Below are 18567 nucleotides of genomic sequence, written 5' to 3' on the forward strand. Positions count from 1 at the left end.
TATATATATATATATATATGTGTGTGTGTATGTATGTATGTATATATGTATATATATATATATATATATATAGTCCTTGCATTCTTTCTTGTGTGACACACCTGAATGAAAGGCTCATTATGCGGGTCTTTGTCTTCTCAGGTGAGAACCACCTAATTATACATGAGGGGGTTGGGCCATTCACGCCTCCACGCATATTGCCTTTCCAGACAAAAAATTTTTTTTTACAATTTAAAACAATCTATTGTTTTATGTGAATGATTAGGCAGGATGATTTTCAGATCATTTTGAAGCAAAAACTCTAGGCGAGAACATCCATTAATCAAAAGTCTTGTGGACAGATATTTAGTATGTGTTTTGTGGCCTTATTTCAGAAACTTTAATTTTAATTTTTTTCAATAACCATGCATAAACAATATTCTCTCAAAAATACAAACATGTACATACATGTTGCTCACAAATTATGGTAGCCCTGTTTGTGCTAAATAGAGTGTAATTTCACCTGTGCCATTAATATGTTTATAAGCAACTGAAAAAAGCACAAATGTCAGGGCATGTCAAAACATCTCAAGGACCCCAAAAACACCTTAGACCCCAGAGGGATAATCTAGCCTTGATGTCATGAACGCAATAACTAATTGTTCTGCATTTTTCATTGAGAGCATATGACTGTCATGAACTGCTCCGAGACATGAAGATGAAGATCCAAATGCAGCTTTATTCAAGAATAGTCGTATAGGCAGGGTCAAGAATCAGCAGACAGGACAATGGAGAATACACAGAGGGAATCCAAGAAACAGGCAGAGGTCAGGGCAGGCAGCAATAATCAGAGTCCAACAACAATCCAAAGTCGAAAACAGAAAACAAGCACGGGAAAACGCTCAGAAATGCAGACAAACAGTACAACAAGACTTCGCAATAAGTGAATGTGAACACCAGGTATTTATGGTGTGAACTAAACAAGATGATGAGAAACAGGTGAATGAGATGAGTGCTGATGAGTCCGGGCAGTGAGTTATGGGAAATGTAGTTTGTGAGTGAAACATGATCGTCTGGTGTGGAGTGCCCTCTGGTGTCTCTCAAGGGCACTCCAGCTGGTGACCGCTACAATGACGTAATTTAGATATATTTTTAAGATGAAAAAATGCGGTTTTACAGATGCTAGACACGTGACTTTCAAATGAAAGGTTAGAATCAAAGAGCACACACAGGTTCCTAACCGACGACGAAGACTTGCCAGAGCAGCCATCAAGTGTTAGACAGTATTTTAGATTATTACGTGGGGAAGTTTTTTGTCCAATAATTAGAATCTCTATTTTTTCAGAATTAAGTAGTAGGAAGTTGCTAGTCATCCAGTTTTGACGTAAGTTTTTTCAGGGTGTGAATAAATATAGAGCTGCGTATCATCAGCATAACAGTGAAAACTAATGCCATGCTTCCTAATGATATCTCCCAAGGGTAGCATGTACAGAGTGAACAGCAACGGTCCTAGTACTGAGCCTTGTGGTACACCATACTGAACTTGTGATCGATAAGACATCTCTTCATTTACTGCTACAAACTGATAACGGTCAGATAAGTATGATTTAAACCATGCTAATGTATTTCCACTAATGCCAACATCATTTTTGAGTCTATTTAAAAGAATGTTGTGGTCGATGGTATCAAATGCAGCACTAAGATCGAGTAACACTAATAGAGAGATACAACCACGATCGGATGATAAGAGCAAATCATTTGTGACTCTAATGAGAGCTGTCTCAGTACTATGGTACGGTCTAAATCCTGGCTGAAAATCCTCGCAGATATCATTTCTTTCTAAAAAGGAACATAGTTATGAAGATACTGCCTTTTCTAGTATCTTTGACAGAAAAGGCAGATTCGAGATCGGCCTGTAATTGACTAATTGTGTAGGATCAAGTTGTGTTTTTTTAACAAGCGGTTAAATCATAGCCAGAGGTTAAAAAAAATCTTCCTCTCCTATAGTAATGAATGAATCCAATTTTTCCTTAGGGAGACTACAATGCACTCCCTGATGCGATACTGTAGTAAACAGTTGCATAGTTATAATTTTCTCCCTGATATTATCAATCTTGTAAGTGAAGAAGTTCATAAAGTCATTACTGCTGTGCTGCTTGGAAACTTCTGGGCTTGAAGCTTTATTTTTCGTTAGTTTAGCCACTGTTTCAAATAAATACCTAGGGTTTTGTTTATATCCTTCTAATAGGGTTGAAAAATAAGCAGATCTAGCAGCTTTTAAGGCCTCTCTGTATGCAATCGAGCTCTCCTTCTATGAAATGCGAAATACTTCTAGTTTTGTTTTCTTCCAGTTGTGCTCCATTTTTCTGGCTGCTCTCTTAAGGGCCTGAGTGTGCTTGTACCACGGCATTGGACTATTTTCTTTAATCTTCTTTAAGCGCAACGGAGCAACTATGTCTAAAGTACTGGAAAAGAGAGAGTTAAAAGTATCTGTCGCAATATCGAGTTCTTCATATGTCATGAGTGCATTAATGACTATGAAAATCTGTAACGCCAGTCTTCAAACTAGTCACTAAAGTTTAAGATCAAAATGCTGGGGAACTGAATTTTTGGCATTTATGACATCTATTTGTGTACTGTTTGTGTTCACTAGTCAGAGTGAATCATGGTTAAGTGCTTACTGGACGAACCACACACACATACACACCTCTTCAAAACCTCAAAGCCTCATTTGCTTCTTAAGTTTGACTTGGGTGACTGTAGAAAGCTTTATAATAGAGTATGAAATGCTTGAATATCCCTGTCTCATTCTCTTTTGATTAATTTCACAGTGAATTTTTTTATTTTACATATTTTATGAAAGTGAAATAATACAAACCTTCAAGACATAAAAATACAAATCCCCTGGTGTAGTTTAGTACTCTATGATTTAGTTATGCCTTAAAGGTGTATTATGCCCCTTTTCACAAGATGTTATATAAATCTATGGTGTCCCCAGAATGTGTCTGTGAAATTTCAGCTCAAAATACCCCCCAGATCATTTATTATAGCTTGTCAAATTTGCCCCTTTTTGGGTGTGAGCAAAAACGCTCCGTTTCTGTGTGTCTCCATTTAAATGCAAATGAGCTGATCCCCCCCCCCACCCCTGAGCTGACTTTATGTGTGTTGGTTTCGTTTTTACAGAAACCGTGGGACATGCAGTGTGTAGTGTTTGTGGACACTGGGTTGTGGGCACATTCACTACATTTAATGCACAATCAACATGAGTCGATTTTATTTGTGCGAGCCCTGTACTGTGGTGGGCTGTGCTTGTGTGTAGGAATGAACACTGGGTCGTGGGCATTTTTATTACACTCAAAACACCATCGGCCGTGGCCGGAATACCAGAAATTACACTGTTTCTGTGATTTATCTGGGTCGCCATGGAAACGGCATTTGTGTGCAGGCAAGCGGGCCGTGGTACCGGGTTGTTTACTGCAAAATACACTGGAACAGTCGCATTTTCTGGAACTGAAGGAGCGAAAAGTTTCGGTGGAAGTCTGGCCGCGGCGAGACTTAAACACCGTCGTTTTCCTAGGAGGGCTAGGAAGACTTTGAGGCCTCGGGCTTTATCTTAATCTTTTGCCGGGGCCCATGCGGAGGGGGGCGGCGGCCGGCAGAGCGAGAGCGCGGTCTCTGGTCCCGGGCTTGACGGCGCTGTGAAGCGGCGGTGGGCGGAGGCTGTGGCTGGGAGCTTCGAGCAGACGGCTGTTTTTGGCGATCTGCTCCGAAGCTAGAGCGCTTTGGTAAGAAGTGCTTCATAGCCTGTGACGTCTTCTGAACCTCAGCGAATCTATCCGCGAAATCTTTGACGGATGATCCAAAGAGGCCAGCTGGGGAGATGGGCACGTCGAGGAACGCGTAGCGCTCCGAGTCCGGCATCTCAGATAACGTCAGCCATAGGTGTCTCTCAGCGTCGGTGAGAGAAGCCATGTTCCGCCCAATGGTTGTGCTGCGGATTTCGCGGCGCGAAGAGCCAGGTCCATAGCGCTCCTCAAATCCGGCAGGCTGATAGCTTCCGGTCCTTCCTCATCCAGTTTTCGGAGAAGGTCGGCTTGGAAGATTTGCAGTACGGCCATCAAGTGTAATGCCGATACAGCCTGCCCAGCGGCGGTATAAGCACGGCTGTGCATAGCGGAAGTAGTGCGGCAAGCTTTAGAAGGTAGCGCCGTGTTAGCTCGCCGTCCAGCAGAGGACGGGCAAAGATGGGCCGCAACAGCTTCTTCTACTGGAGGAAGAGAGTGGTATCTTCTGTCTTTAGCACCGTCCACCACAGAGAATGCTGCTGGGACAGAGGAACGCACTCTGGCTGAGAAGGGGGCGTTCCAAGACTTTGCGACTTCTTCATGAAGTTCAGGAAGAAAAGGCGCAGGCCTAGAAGGTGAGGCCGTTGTCCGTCGGTGAGCGACTCGAGTGAAGCTGGTGAAGCTGGCAGGCGAACTGGCGAGCTTTCACGGGCTGGAGAAGGCTCGGGGACCCGCTGAGCAGTGGCGGTCTTAACATAGAGGCATAGGTAGGCGGCTGCTTGGGGCCCCCTACCAGCGGTCGTAGTAGGGGGGCCCCCCAACCAACCTCAAAAAAATATATATAAAAGAAAAGAAAAAGCCCCTTATCATCATGAACGCTTCAAAGGCATAGTAAATGTTATTAATATTCTTAAGAAATACGTTGAAATGTTAAAGTAGTAGTTAAAATGTCCAGTTCATGGTTATCTGTCCCTACACATAACACCCCCTACTTTCGCAATAAAATGGACTAGTCCGAACGGCGCGCGGCGCGAAACCGCGGAAGATAAACATGACTGGAGGACTGGGAAGTACACAACGAAGCAAGACGAGTCTAAACGTGAAAATGAAACGAAGTTACCCAAGCGGCTCAAATAAAAGAAAAAAAGACAAAAGACGCCGATATGTATTTGGCAACGCTGCCAAAAATGACAAACTTTTTTACGCCTACTGTTGGGGACACATGCCGCTACAGCAGCAGCTGTGAAGTGACGGTAGTAGTTGAGGATAACGTGTAAGTTATAACGTTACTGTTATACTGAAAGGGCAAAAGTAAATATGACATTTATTATGGGTTTATCTGATGATTGTTTTAAGTTCACGTAAATTAAACGTTGTTATATATTTTTTGAAGCCTAACAAAATGTAAATTTTTTGGCTTTCAATTACACTGTAATGTTGGATGGCTGCTATAATTAATGTTTAAAATTAGGGGGAAAAAATCATTTTTACCCAGACATCAATAGCTGTTCATAAAAAGATGCCATTAAACAAGTATTTAAAATATACTGTCTTTATGTTGTCTCTACATTCATTTGTAGATTAACTGTGAAATTATTACATTATAAAATATATAAACTAATATAAACCTATAAAAATGTTTGTTTGTAGAATGTTTTAAATGTCAATCTCATGTGCAATGCCAATTGCAACCTCATACAAAGTCAATTATTCATCTTGGCAATATTTGCTAATATGGCTGTTTGTGGGGGTTTACCCCTAACTATGTGTCTTGCTGGTTATATTGATATTGATTTGATCTTAAAAAAAGAATAAACAGTGCTGGGTTTCCTGGCATTTTGGCAAAGACAGGTATTATCTGAAACCTTATTCTCTGTTGGGGAAGGTTTTTTTTTTCTTCTCCTCTCCAACCTTTACTTCCCCGTAGATTAGCTTTTCCTAACATTCAGTCGGTAATTTTTTTTTTCCGTTCTCATAAAGATGGGATGGGGGGCCCCCATACGTACCTTCGCTTTGGGCCCCCAATTTGCTAAATCCGCCACTGCCGCTGAGTACAGCGCTTTTTACGGCGTGGCGCTATAGTGGGTGGAAGTGCAGACTCGGAGAAAAATGCAAGGCGCCATGGGCAATAGCTTGCAATGATGGCAGCCGCTGTCAGCGAGCGCGAGAGCTGCATTATCCTTACCCAGGCAGGAAACGCAGATGAAATGGCGGTCCCCATCGCTGAGTGCGGCTCGGCACGCACCCCAGGAACGAGGCATCTCAGCGCCACAAGACGCTGCTCTTTAGATAGAGTGTGAGTCGCAGCGGCGAACACCCACTCGGCAGAGTAAAAGGATATAAACACCGGAAAGCGTAGCAGGTACGGCGACTCAAGGCGGCGAGATGAAGGCCAGCGGCTTCAGATGCAAAGGCTCGTCCCGCAGAAAGCTTTTCTAAGACGACGCGGCTTCTTCATTCCGGATCCAGCCCATCGAGCTATATTTATAGGCCCAGGCCACGCCCGCTTTGGCGGGAGGTGACGTAGTTTAACTTATAGAGCACCACATAATCAACTGAATCTAGATTTCAGAAATGAGTTTTATTTGATATTGATACTACTAACAATATATAGAGCTCTCTCTTCAACAGCCATCTTCATCTTCATGTACAGTAGTCAAGGGTTTCTGTGAGGACTTTTTTAACCCCTTAATTAAAGTTAATTCATGCAAATAATAAAAACAAAAGCTGCAGAGGAAGTTTCCTGTAAAAAATATAATGTCTATCATATGTTAAATTGTTCAGTTATTAAAAAAGTAGAATACAACAAGCATAATTGTTTTGGGCTTTGACTAAACACGAGTGAGTTTTTGTATATGAAGCCCCCCCTCCCCCATGTAAATAATATACCTCTGCGGCATTTGTCATGTTTTCACTCGTAACATCATGGAACATGCTCCGATCGTGGAAAATGGCACATCATTATTTACAGTAGATGTGATTAAAGATCAGATCATGATTAAAAAGAGCCAAGATCTCGCTTCTGAATGGTTAAGACAGCTGCACATAATCATAAAAACTCCTCTATCTGCACATGCGGAAGATAAACAGCATAGATATTTATAAAATCGTCTTGGCATTGGCTGAAAGTTTTGTTTGTCAAGATTTACTACAATGACAATGGCTGGAGACTATCCGATGGCAATGCTTGGATATTATAAATAAAACTATTTTTACAAAAACGCCCTATTTTGAAAAATAAACTTCTGATGTCTGATGTATGAGATTGCATATAGTTTTACAACAAACGGTGCTCAAATTGCATAATTTATTGAAGAAAAATTATGGAGAGCAGATTTGATATAAGATAGAAATTTGACGTAAACGTGATGTTAACGTGTACAAACCTGAATGAGTGGAGCACACTAGCCTCTTTTTATACCCGTATGTCCGGGGGAGTGGCTGGCATGGAAATTCCACTCACCAATTCTTATTGGCCTTTTCTGAATATGTCAGAGGTGTTTGGAGCTCCAAAGGGCAACCTCTAGTGTCAATAATTCAACACAACATCTTGTTCCCTACATCAGGGAACAGAGGTTACAATAGTAACCTAGATGTTTTTAATTTACAGTGAAGACTATCCAGTGTTATTTTACATTTGATTATTTAATTTCTGTAGTATTTCTGTACCTGAGTACAATTTTTCGACCTACCTACAAATGATTTAATTTGTAATTCCTTGTTATCTTCCTGCTGTTAACCAGAGGGAATCCAACAACCAATATATAATTCTTCCAATACAGAGATGCTACCCCCTAATCTTCTCCTCTCTCAAGCATACCTTGTAATTACTTGTATGTTACTTATTAATGTTATAGATAATAATATATACTGTATATAAAGAGGAACATTTTATTATTTTGAGGATTATTTTGGCTGACTACGGTACTGGTTTGCTTACCAAAGATATGCAGTATAAAGCATCTTCAGTAATTTTGTCTGGCCCAACCAGACGTCAGTGGGCGGGGTTAAGGCGGGCTATTTGTACTTAGTGTAAATAGACACTCCGTATAAATAAAGGTGACGACTTTCACAGAACCGCTATTTGTTGTTGCATGACAGCTGATTCATCCATGCTTTTGCAAGCTGTCTGATGTGCCAGCTGTTAATCGTTGCCTGTGTTGCATAGCATGTTAGGGGCAGAGAAATAAAGAAGGGGTGTGTTGTTTTTGGGTGTTGATTTCAAATATCAACAGTGTTTCTCAGAAATCACTTACTGCATCTTTAAAGCATTAATTGGATAAAGCCTTAATTATGTGCAATTGTGCATGCAGTGCATTGTATGATTTAAATTTCTTATTCAATGTTGATGGTATACTATTAACATGTAAATAATGTTTTCTTACCTGCTCTAGGTCCAACGGGCAAAAGGGGAAGAAGAGGACGCAATGGAGAACCCGGTGAGTTTTTTGTTTTGTTTTTGTTTTTTAACTCTGTTTGTAAGGTTGTCTCACTCAGTGGCCAAACATTTAAAATGTTAAATTCTGAAAATGAATTGTGGGCCTTAGTCTGTGGGATGGTTAGTAAATGTTCCCCTTAACCACAATTTCCAAGTGCTTGGAGGAGTCTATCAGTACAATTACATGCCAGCATGGGATTCTGTGTCCAATGACTGACATTCTTAAGGGTTTGGTTTATTGCATTAGCTGTTACCACTTGTTCCGTTTTTACCCGACCTCCAGTTAGAGGTGCAGACACAGGCCAAATGGGCCCAACCACTTTCTGGAATACACGTGTAAGTGGCACCACAAAAGCATGCAGTGTGTAATAGTTCCAGGATCACTTAAAAAAAAAAAAAAAACTTTAATCCAAACTATGTATTTGCAGAGTACCAGTGGTATTCTGAAGTGGAACATGTGGGTTATACAAGGACTAATTTCTATACTATCATCCATAAAAAGTTAATTGCATATAAAAGTATATTCCATTAGATTCCTATTTAATTTTCTCATTTAAAATTCTTTTGTAAAAATCTGTAAGTGTGACACATTAGTAGTGGTCTACCAGGGCCAGTGTAAATTGAAAATTGGGCAATCCTTCTATAATGCAGGAACAATAGCCTCATGGTTTCACACAGCACGAGTTTATCTGGACACTTGCCAAAACTCATTATGAAATCAATGACGCTGTTACACTGCACAACAAAGCTCTGTATTACTTATTTACATTGTTTTTGCATTGCTTTATCCTGTTATTTAGTGAAAGCATTCATGAGAGTGCAGAAATTACATTGCAATGATTAGATCATTTCATTCACGCGATCAACAGACTGTCATATGCTCTGTAGACTTGGAATTAAAGCCTCTTTTGTTTCCCCGTTATTATTTGATTTACGGGACCGGACACCAGTTATCTTGCCAAGAAAGATTTTTATTCTTATATGTCAGGAGAGAAACTTCAAGATGTTGTATTCATGCCAGGTCTATGCGTTTCCATGTTTCTCTGAGGTAGTACAGTAAGATTGACTTTTTATACATCACAGAGAGTCTTACAGCTTCCTTGTAAGGTAACAAAACATGTTGCTCTGAGCTTCTTAAAATTAGAACACATATGTCATATGTACACGTCATGTTTAACATGTCACAATTCACTTCCATATTAAGAACTACCCTTGTTGTTTACATCTGTGATACACTCACATCAGTCGAACATGTTACATTGTACACACCCCATAGCAAAATATAGCTTCCCCCTGTCTGACACATGATCATCTCATGCTTCCATGCTATCTATAGTTTCCCTCATGCGTTCAACTCATGCTTTTGAAACTCCATAAGATAATACAACTGATTATGAATATTAATAAAGAATAATAATACAGATACATAATATTTAATAATGAAATAATATTAAAAGATGAAATTTTTAATCTTCATTTCCCTCCACTGGAACTACGGCCGTCAGTTCCACACCATCATTCCCAGGTGGCCAACCTATAGAAGTGATAGTGAGGAGAAGAAATAGCTGACCAAGAAAATAGACAGAAAGAACAGAAGAATGGAAACAGGAAAGGAAAAAGAAAAGAAAAGAAGAACAAAACAAAACAAAGAACAAAACCCCAACCCATGTTATGTCCCCGTATACTGTGTGTATTTTAATATCTATGTGTATGTATTTAAAATGAACCCCAATCATCTAAGAAAAGAAAAACTAATAAGTCTTCTGTCCGTGCCTGAACTCATTAATTAATTAACTCGTTAATTAATTAAATCCTCCAGTTCCGAACCAAAAAAGAAATTAAAATAAACGTTGATGTTAAAGGATCCTATCCCTTGGGGTTGAAAATCAGTAAACGGATGTTCATTGTTTGTGAGGTAGTGTAGAATGTGTAAAATCTCTTATTTCACGCTGTATGTCCCATTCTTAGTTCTATCCATTTGGTTAGAAATAATCAATTTGACAGGTTTGGTACTTTTCCTTCTAGTAACACATATAAGGACTTGGATTATTAGCATGAACACAAAAACTCCTACCATAGTCAAAACTATCCAATCTGACCATGATAAATTCCCTAGGATTCGTGGTAGTTTCCTCTCAGACATTAATTTAGCTACTCCATTTGCTACAATAACATGACCCATTGCTTGAATTCCCTCCTCTTGAGCTGCTTTTACACTCTTTTTAACTCTTCTAACCATTTCAAAGAGTTCATAATTCCGTTCTTCTACTAGATCATTATTCCACCATTGTGGCTCTACCTGCAACAATTGCACATGTGGAACATGAATTCCACCCAAGTGAAGAGGATAGAGAATCTCAAGGCAAAATGGATCAGGAGGAATTGGACACAACTTTCCCCCGTATATCATATTTTCACTTATTCCATCATGTAATATACACCACTGTGCTTCTGACACCTGCCATGCACCTGTTGCTTGATCTAAAGGAACTACTTCCCAAACAGCAGAACCATTAAGAGATAGACTAAACATTGTAGAGCATGAGCAAATTACCCACTCATGTTCCTCAACACAACAGTCTGTGGTAGAAATCATTGGTGTATCGCCGTCAGCCCAATATCCATTCCTTCCTAATCTAATTACTGAATTTCCTTGTCTAACACCCATTGATTGGAATTGCCTGACTGTCATAATATTGCGCTTCCCATATTGAGGCCATATCATAATCAAAGGTAACATTCCAGAACCTGACAACGAATTTTCATTAATAGCGATTTTAACTAATGGAATATGTTTAGCAGAAGTCAAATTAAGTTGATTACCGAAAACCACTAACAAAGATTCTGCTATTCGCTCAGGAACTTGTCCCATTCGAATAACTTGAATATCTTCTACCATTTGATCCTTTAAATTCTGAGCTAAAAATAAACACGCCGTACGATGTGTCTCAAAATTAGACGATTTTGTTAATGCATCTGCCAATTCCTTTGCAGCATCATTAAGATGCTGACCCGCTGCTATAATATGTAGAGAACCCTGAAGAGCCTCAGTGAGTCCTTTCCCAGTCATTGTTCCCACCCACTGAGTATACTCGCTTAGTTGATTCATTTGAGCAGTATTACTAATTGAATTGACAGAACCAAATACCCCCGCTATGTCTCCCCATATACTTCGAGTTTTACGATTTTTACTACTCAGAGGATTTTTAGAGGTATAATATTTAACTTCTTTGTCCAACCAACTTCTTATTTGTGTAAAATTACCACAATAAGACTGATCAAAAACTGTAAGAAGAGAGTTCAAGTTATAATTAATTCGTTGTCGCACCATATGGGCTTCATTTATCAAGGTTTTGGGTTCTTTTGCCAACAAAATACCATGAGCTGGTGCAATAGTTGTATTTGGGCATGTTTTAGCTTTGTTTGTCTTTTCCGCAGAAAGATAAAAACACCTTCCGATCTCCCCAGTTTCTAGTTCAGTCTCACAATATTCATTCTCATCTTCTGAATGCCATACTCGTACATAATTTCCCTTAAATCGTGTTGTTCTTGAGGAAGCATCCCTCAGAAACCCTTCACATGGCAACACTATGGGATAAATACACCCTTGGGTCAATGAATCCCATATTGTAAGCATGTGGGTACGATTCAGAACTAAATTAATTTCCACATTAGTAGACGTTATGAGGTTTAACCCTATAACTTCACATTGTTCTTTGGAACAAATTTCTCGTCTTTGAGCACTACCAGTATACCCCCCGTCTTTTACCGGCCAAATTACTCTGCTTTTGTAACATTGGTGGTAAAAGTTACATCCTCCAAAGACGTCCTTACGATATTTAGCAAGGTCTTTATCATTGCGTGGCACCCAATCCCATAATCCCCATTTGGAAATAAAGGGTAGAGTAAAATGTTGGCCAGATTTCAGAGTTGCATTCCGAGTAATTTCTTGAACTCGAGGAGTCCATAAGGCTTTCTTGATAAATGCCAAGTAAAATTAAAAATAAGCATACCATCGTCGTTGGGTATCGAGAATAACTTGCAACCATCTCTAATCAATGTCAATGGAATTGATTCCTGAAATGGAAGCAGAGAAATAATTAACATCACTTCTTTGTTCCCAATCTTTAAAACTAATGGATGAACATTGCTCAATCTCAGGCCATAAGCCATCATTATCATCTTGTTCATTCACTAAGCAAGGTTTAACTTGTGACCAATGATACCATCTATCTGTTCCTACACCCTTCCCTTTGAGACAAACACTTGTATCAGTAGTTAGGAGTATCTCATATGGTCCTTCCCATCTAGGCTCTAAACCTTTCCTAGCAATTCGTTTGATCATAACAAAACTGCCTAACTCGGGAATGTGTGGAATGTCAGTAGTGGTGTGTTTTTTATCCCATTGCTGTTGAGCTTCTCGCACTTTCTTATTATTGTCTTTAGTAGCTTTGTCCAGCATTGCGAGATAGCGTCGTAACTTTTCTTGAAACAAAGTAGAGTCTCCTCCTGTTCCCGCAGGTGGCGGAGCATCAGGAGGTAGAACCATTGCTCTTCCAGTCATTAGTTCAAAAGGGGTTAGTCCTGTAACTCGGTTTGGAGTTGCTCTCAAGTTCCACAGAATAGCAGGTAATAACTTATGCCAACCTTGGCCAGTTTGCAGAATGGCTTTGGTCAAAGATGTTTTCAACGATCTGTTCATCCTCTCTACCATCCCTGATGCTGCCGGATGGTACGGAATGTGGAATTTTTGTTTAATCCCCATCAATTTCATTGCTTCCTTCATCAATTTTCCAGTGAAATGAGTTCCATTGTCAGAATCAAGTTCATATGGAAGACCCCAGCGAGGAAAAACTTCTTCCACCATTACTCGTGCTGCAGCTTCAGCAGTACAAGTTTTTGTAGGGAATGCTTCCACCCATCTAGTAAATCTGTCCATGATTACAAGTATGTATTGATACCCTCCACTGGGTGATAAAGGTCCTGTGAAATCAATTTGGAGGTGTGTCCATGGGCCTGTTGGTCTGGGTGCATGTGACATTCGCACCTTTACAGATTTTCCCACATTTGCTTTGAGGCATATCAAGCATCTCCTACAATAATCATCAATGTCTCTCATCATTCTTGGCCACCACCAAGTCTCACTGATTTGAGATTTCATTGCTTTTGCTCCAGCATGTACCTTTCCATGATACAGCTGCATTAGTTCTCTTCTTGTTCCGATAGGCATCACCACTTGTCCTGTTGGAATTCTCCAGATACCTTGATCATCCTCTTTCGCTTCCGCTTTTATCCATTGTACTTTCTCTTCATCTGTCTCCAGTTGATATGACAGAAGATGGAGCTCAGGATTATCCTTGCTGTTTTCCTTTACCAAGGTAACAGGAGTAAGAGGAAGTAGAGCTGCTTCTCTAGCTGCTGCATCTGCTGCCGTGTTTCCTTGACTTTCTTTGGACTTGTCAGATTGATGTGATTTTACTTTGATCACGGCTGCTTCTCGGGGTAAGTAACATGCTGTAATCAAACGACGAATTATGGAAGCATGTTGTATTTCGCTCCCACTGCTAGTGATAAGTCCACGTCTTTTCCACAGAGCAAGGTAGTCATGGACCACGCCAAAAGCATAACGACTATCTGTATAGATGTTGACTCGATCTCCTTCTGATAGTTCAAAGGCTTCTGTAAGTGCTATAAGTTCAGCTACTTGTGCTGAAAATTTCCCAGAAAGGGCTCCTTTCTTTACAACAGTTCCATCTCCTTTCACTACAGCCCATCCAGTATGTCGCTTTCCATCAACATAATAACTGGATCCATCAACCCATAACTCTTTGTCTGGGTTTTCAAGAGGGATTGGATTAACTGGACCAAGACTATCTTCTTCTACTTGTTTTTCACACTCATGTGGTATTCCCTCATGTGGTTCCAGCATCATTGTTGCAGGGTTAAGAGACGTGTCCCTGATGATTTCCACTCTTAAATCCTTGTTCAACAAAGTTGCTTCCCATTTTGCTCTTCTTGCATCAGTTATGGTTTTGATGTTCGTGTTGTTCAACAGTGTCACTATACTGTGTGGAGTGTGCAATATGATAGTTTGTGCTCCTATCAGATTTTCAACAGCATCCACTGCCCATGTGGCACCATCGAGGGCTTGTATACATCGTGGTTGCCCAATCATAGTGACAGGAATCTTTGAGGAAAAGTATCCAACTGGTCTGTATCGATCACCTGGTTTTTGACACAGTACTGCTGAATACGTCTCATCTCCTACCCTGGTCCACAAATGAAAATGCAACCGTCCGTCAGGAAGTCCCAAAGCTGGGGCTGAAGTCAGTTTTTCTTTCATAGAAGTAAACGCTTCCTCAGCTTCCGGTGTCCAATTTATCTGTTCCACTCCAGGCTTTCCTCCCTTGTACAGGTCGATGAGGGGGCTGGTGATGCTAGCAAAATCAGGTATATACTGACGACAATAGTTGAAAAGTCCCATCACCTTCCGCATTCCTGTAACTGTTAGAGGTTTTGGAAGTTGTCGTAATGCCTCTACACGCTCTGTTGTCATTCTCCTTCCCTCCACAGATATTTCTTGGCCCAAATAGATAACCTTGGATTTGGCCAGCTGTGCTTTGTCGGGGTTAACTTTGAATCCCCCTTTCCTAAGGGCTTGTAGGACAACATTCAGAGCAAATACATGGCTGTTTTCATCTGGGCTTGCAATTAACAAGTCATCAACATATTGGAGGCAAACACTTCCTGATTTCTCAATTTCAGCTTTTTGCTCCGTTAAGAACTGGTCCAAAGCTCTATGAAATACAACAGGAGAAAGATTAAGACCTTGTGGGAGTCTGTTCCAAACATACTGTTTTGCGCCCACTGTGAAGGCTAATTTCTCTTGAGATCTTTTGTCTATAGGTATAGACCAGAAAGCCGACAGTACATCCAGTACCGTAAAAATTTTAGCATTTCCTGGAATATCATTCAGAATGGTGGCAGGATTGGCCACAATAGGATGCGGTTTTGGTGTTACACTGTTAAGTCTTGTGTAATCAATGGTTAATCGCCATGAGTTATCAGATTTCTTGACAGGCCAGACAGGACTATTAGTGGTAGATGAAGTTTGTCTGATGATTCCTTCAGCTTCCAAGTCTGCCACTATCTCCTCCATGGCTCGTCTTGCTTCAGGTCGGATGGGGTATTGTTTATGAGGGGCATGTATCGGTCCCTCAATAACAATGGGATCAATGTTGGCTTTGCCACAATCCAATTTGTGTTTAGCCCAAACATCTGGATATAAACTGCAAAGAAGACCCCACACACCGTCTTTTTTCCAGTTTCTGATAATTGGTTTTGCTGTACCAACAGACCTTAAATTACATGTGCGATCTTCGTGTGGTATTATCCCAGCAGTTGTAGCGATTTGACGACTGTCAGTGAATATGATCATGTTCAACAATGGAAGAATGTCCATGCCAATAAGGCTTCCTTGTGAATTCGGCCCAACCCAGAAAGATGTCCATAAGACTTCATCTTCATGTATTTGCAGTGGAACTTGAATACTTTTGCGAAATTTTGTGATACCTCCTCCAACTCCTTCAACTTCCATAGTTTCATCTGTTGTAGGTAGATTCAGATCTGTTATTGAAATGGCTGCTCCTGTGTCAACAAGGATGTCACATGGGTGGCCCCCTATTAATGCATTGACGAAAAGGCGATTGTCTCTTTTCTTACTAATACAGGGGGCCGCTGATTCCTATTGCGGACGCATAATTCCCTCAATGAGCTGACGGACTTGTGCTTCAGTCCACGTCTTCCCTTGAGGTGTTTCATTATGGTTTTTTGCACTAACCTGTCTAAATGATGGGCCTTGACCTTCTGCTCCACCTCCTTTAGCCCAACAATCTATGTTGGAGTGTCCACGCTTTCCACAGTTGCTGCAGAAAATCACCCTATTCTTTGTGTCCTTGTTGTATTGAGCTGTCGCCACTCCTCTTCGATATGGCTTGTTTCCTTCTTCTTTATTTGATCTCATAGCCATCTCTAAGCGGCCAGCCCATTGCATAATTTGGTCAAATGTCTCACCTGGGTTGACTCCAAGTGATAAGGCTTGTTGGTATTTTGCGCTAAGTCCATCCACAAGTGTGTCAGTGAACTGTACATCATCTCTGTCAGGTTGTTTCTTGGCACAGAGAGCCCATCTCTCATAAGCATTCCACTTACGTAGAGCATATTCATCTGGAGATTCATCATCCTTTTGCTTAATCAATGTCACTAATGTGAAAGGAATTTTACCACTGCCCAAGATTTCCTGGATTTCTTTTCGGAACACATCTAATGCTTGCCAAAGACCCAGGGGTCGTCCCTGGCTATCAACCCACAAATCTATCCATTGGGCGGTTGTTATCGAAGCTGGCAAGCGTTCCCATCTGTCTCTTGGGATTTTAGCTTTCACAATGGTGTGTATGTCTCTTAATGACATTTGATGTGCTTCAATCAATGAGTCTAATTCTCGCCAAAACTCTGTGTTTGGATCTTGTCTCTTCAGAGGAGGCAAGGCTGTGAGAATGGCTTGACGTTCTCCTGGTGTGAATGGTCTCTCTTCTGTCATCATTTCAGATCCTTCCCTTTTAACCTCTTAACCGTCTCCAGAGCGTCGGCGCACTGAAGCGTTTTTTTATTTATTTAGTTCAAATATACTATCAGATTTAATGTTATACCTTGACAAACTATACATCATTAAAAAGATATAAGACTCAAGATTCAGTATTTGACCACTATTGTATTCTGAGAAACTTATAGTGACAGTTATGTCTTAATTTGTGTCAGGAGTTATGAAATTAAAAAATGAGTCGTTACCTTTAATATGAATTATGAGCCTCAGCCGGTCTCATTCAGAAAAAAACTCCCGTGCGATCGTCATGACAGCGCTTGACAAAACAACGTCCCTCAGGGCTTTTAGCTCAAACATGTGCAGATTTGGAGAAATATTGATAGATTCTCATAGCTTTACATTAGACTTCTATAGACAGGAATAATATTTATTGAATTTATACCCAAATGCGTCGATGTAATCATTTTGAGCGCTGTATACTCTGTACTGTGTTATCAATTCATCCTGAAAGTGAGGGCGCTGTTTGAACAGAAGTCCATAATATATGGGTCACATGAAGAAGAGCCATAATCATGTGACATTCAGGAAGTCCTGCCACAACAAAGCTATCCGAGATCGCTGTAAAGTGCAGATAAAGATGTTTTGAAGACAATAAACATGATTGCAATGATATTTGATTTACCTGTGTTCTTCGAGTCATGTCAGGTATTTTCATAATAATTGATTATATGTATAATGTAATGCTAATCGAGATAGACTTTCAAATTGTGCAGAATACAATAAAATAATATATTTTCTATCTGATTTTTTTATCTGAAGCCAAATCAGATTACAGAAAGTTATTTAAAACACTCGACTTGCGCTATAAAGTAAGTTTGGAGAACAAACATAGTTTTATTCTCATAAATTGTCGTGTATTGATGGTGTGCTAAGCTAACATGCTAGCTAGTACTGAGCACCTGCTACCTTACTTCGGTGTAATTTTTATGATTTTTTTCTAAATAAGAATGCTTACTGAAATGTTTCGTTTTTCAAAAAGGGCATTTGATACAGTTTCACTGTGAAGTGAGAACTTTTATAAAATAAATGAGGGATTGAAACAGTGTGAATTGCTAGTCGTTAGTGATTATAATGCAGACAAAAGAAAAGCATATTTAGAGCAATAAACTGGCTGGAGAGGTGTGAATATGTGCAGGGGAGACTGACACTGAATGGGGCTCGTTTTTGCATCACAAAACAATAGAGGCAATAGACTGAATAGATGCTTATAAGAAAACAATAAACACCAGTCTAATCAAAATAAAGTCATATGACATGATCTTGAAAAACATTGAACTAAATACAGAGTTTTAGACTTATCATCTTCAAATTTTAAATATAACATGGCCAGACATGTGGCTTTAGCTGCAGTGCATTTCTAGATTGCTACAATGCCAACTTCAATTTTATTTTCATGAAGATGTTTCATAAAAATAAATGTATAATAACTTTACAAAACTTTGAAGCTATTTATAACTATTTTTTTCATTATGATAATAATTAATTCTACATTTACAATAAACTTCCAGGTGTCAGCTTTCAAATGAGATCTTACTTGTGCTTTTAGTACAAAGGGTTCATGAACTGTATCTGTTTCAGTTTGGGAATGCCATATCTGGGGATTTTTCAAAAATGGGCTTGAAGCTTAACAGGTTAATTACAGGTGAAGAAAATTCAGGACCGATCTTGTCAATTGTGATCATGTCGTCATCTCTTGTCTCATC

This window comes from Rhinichthys klamathensis, unplaced genomic scaffold, assembly GCF_029890125.1.
Source record: "Rhinichthys klamathensis goyatoka isolate OS25496 unplaced genomic scaffold, OSU_Roscu_1.1 h1tg000722l_1, whole genome shotgun sequence".
Classification (NCBI taxonomy): domain Eukaryota; kingdom Metazoa; phylum Chordata; class Actinopteri; order Cypriniformes; family Leuciscidae; genus Rhinichthys; species Rhinichthys klamathensis.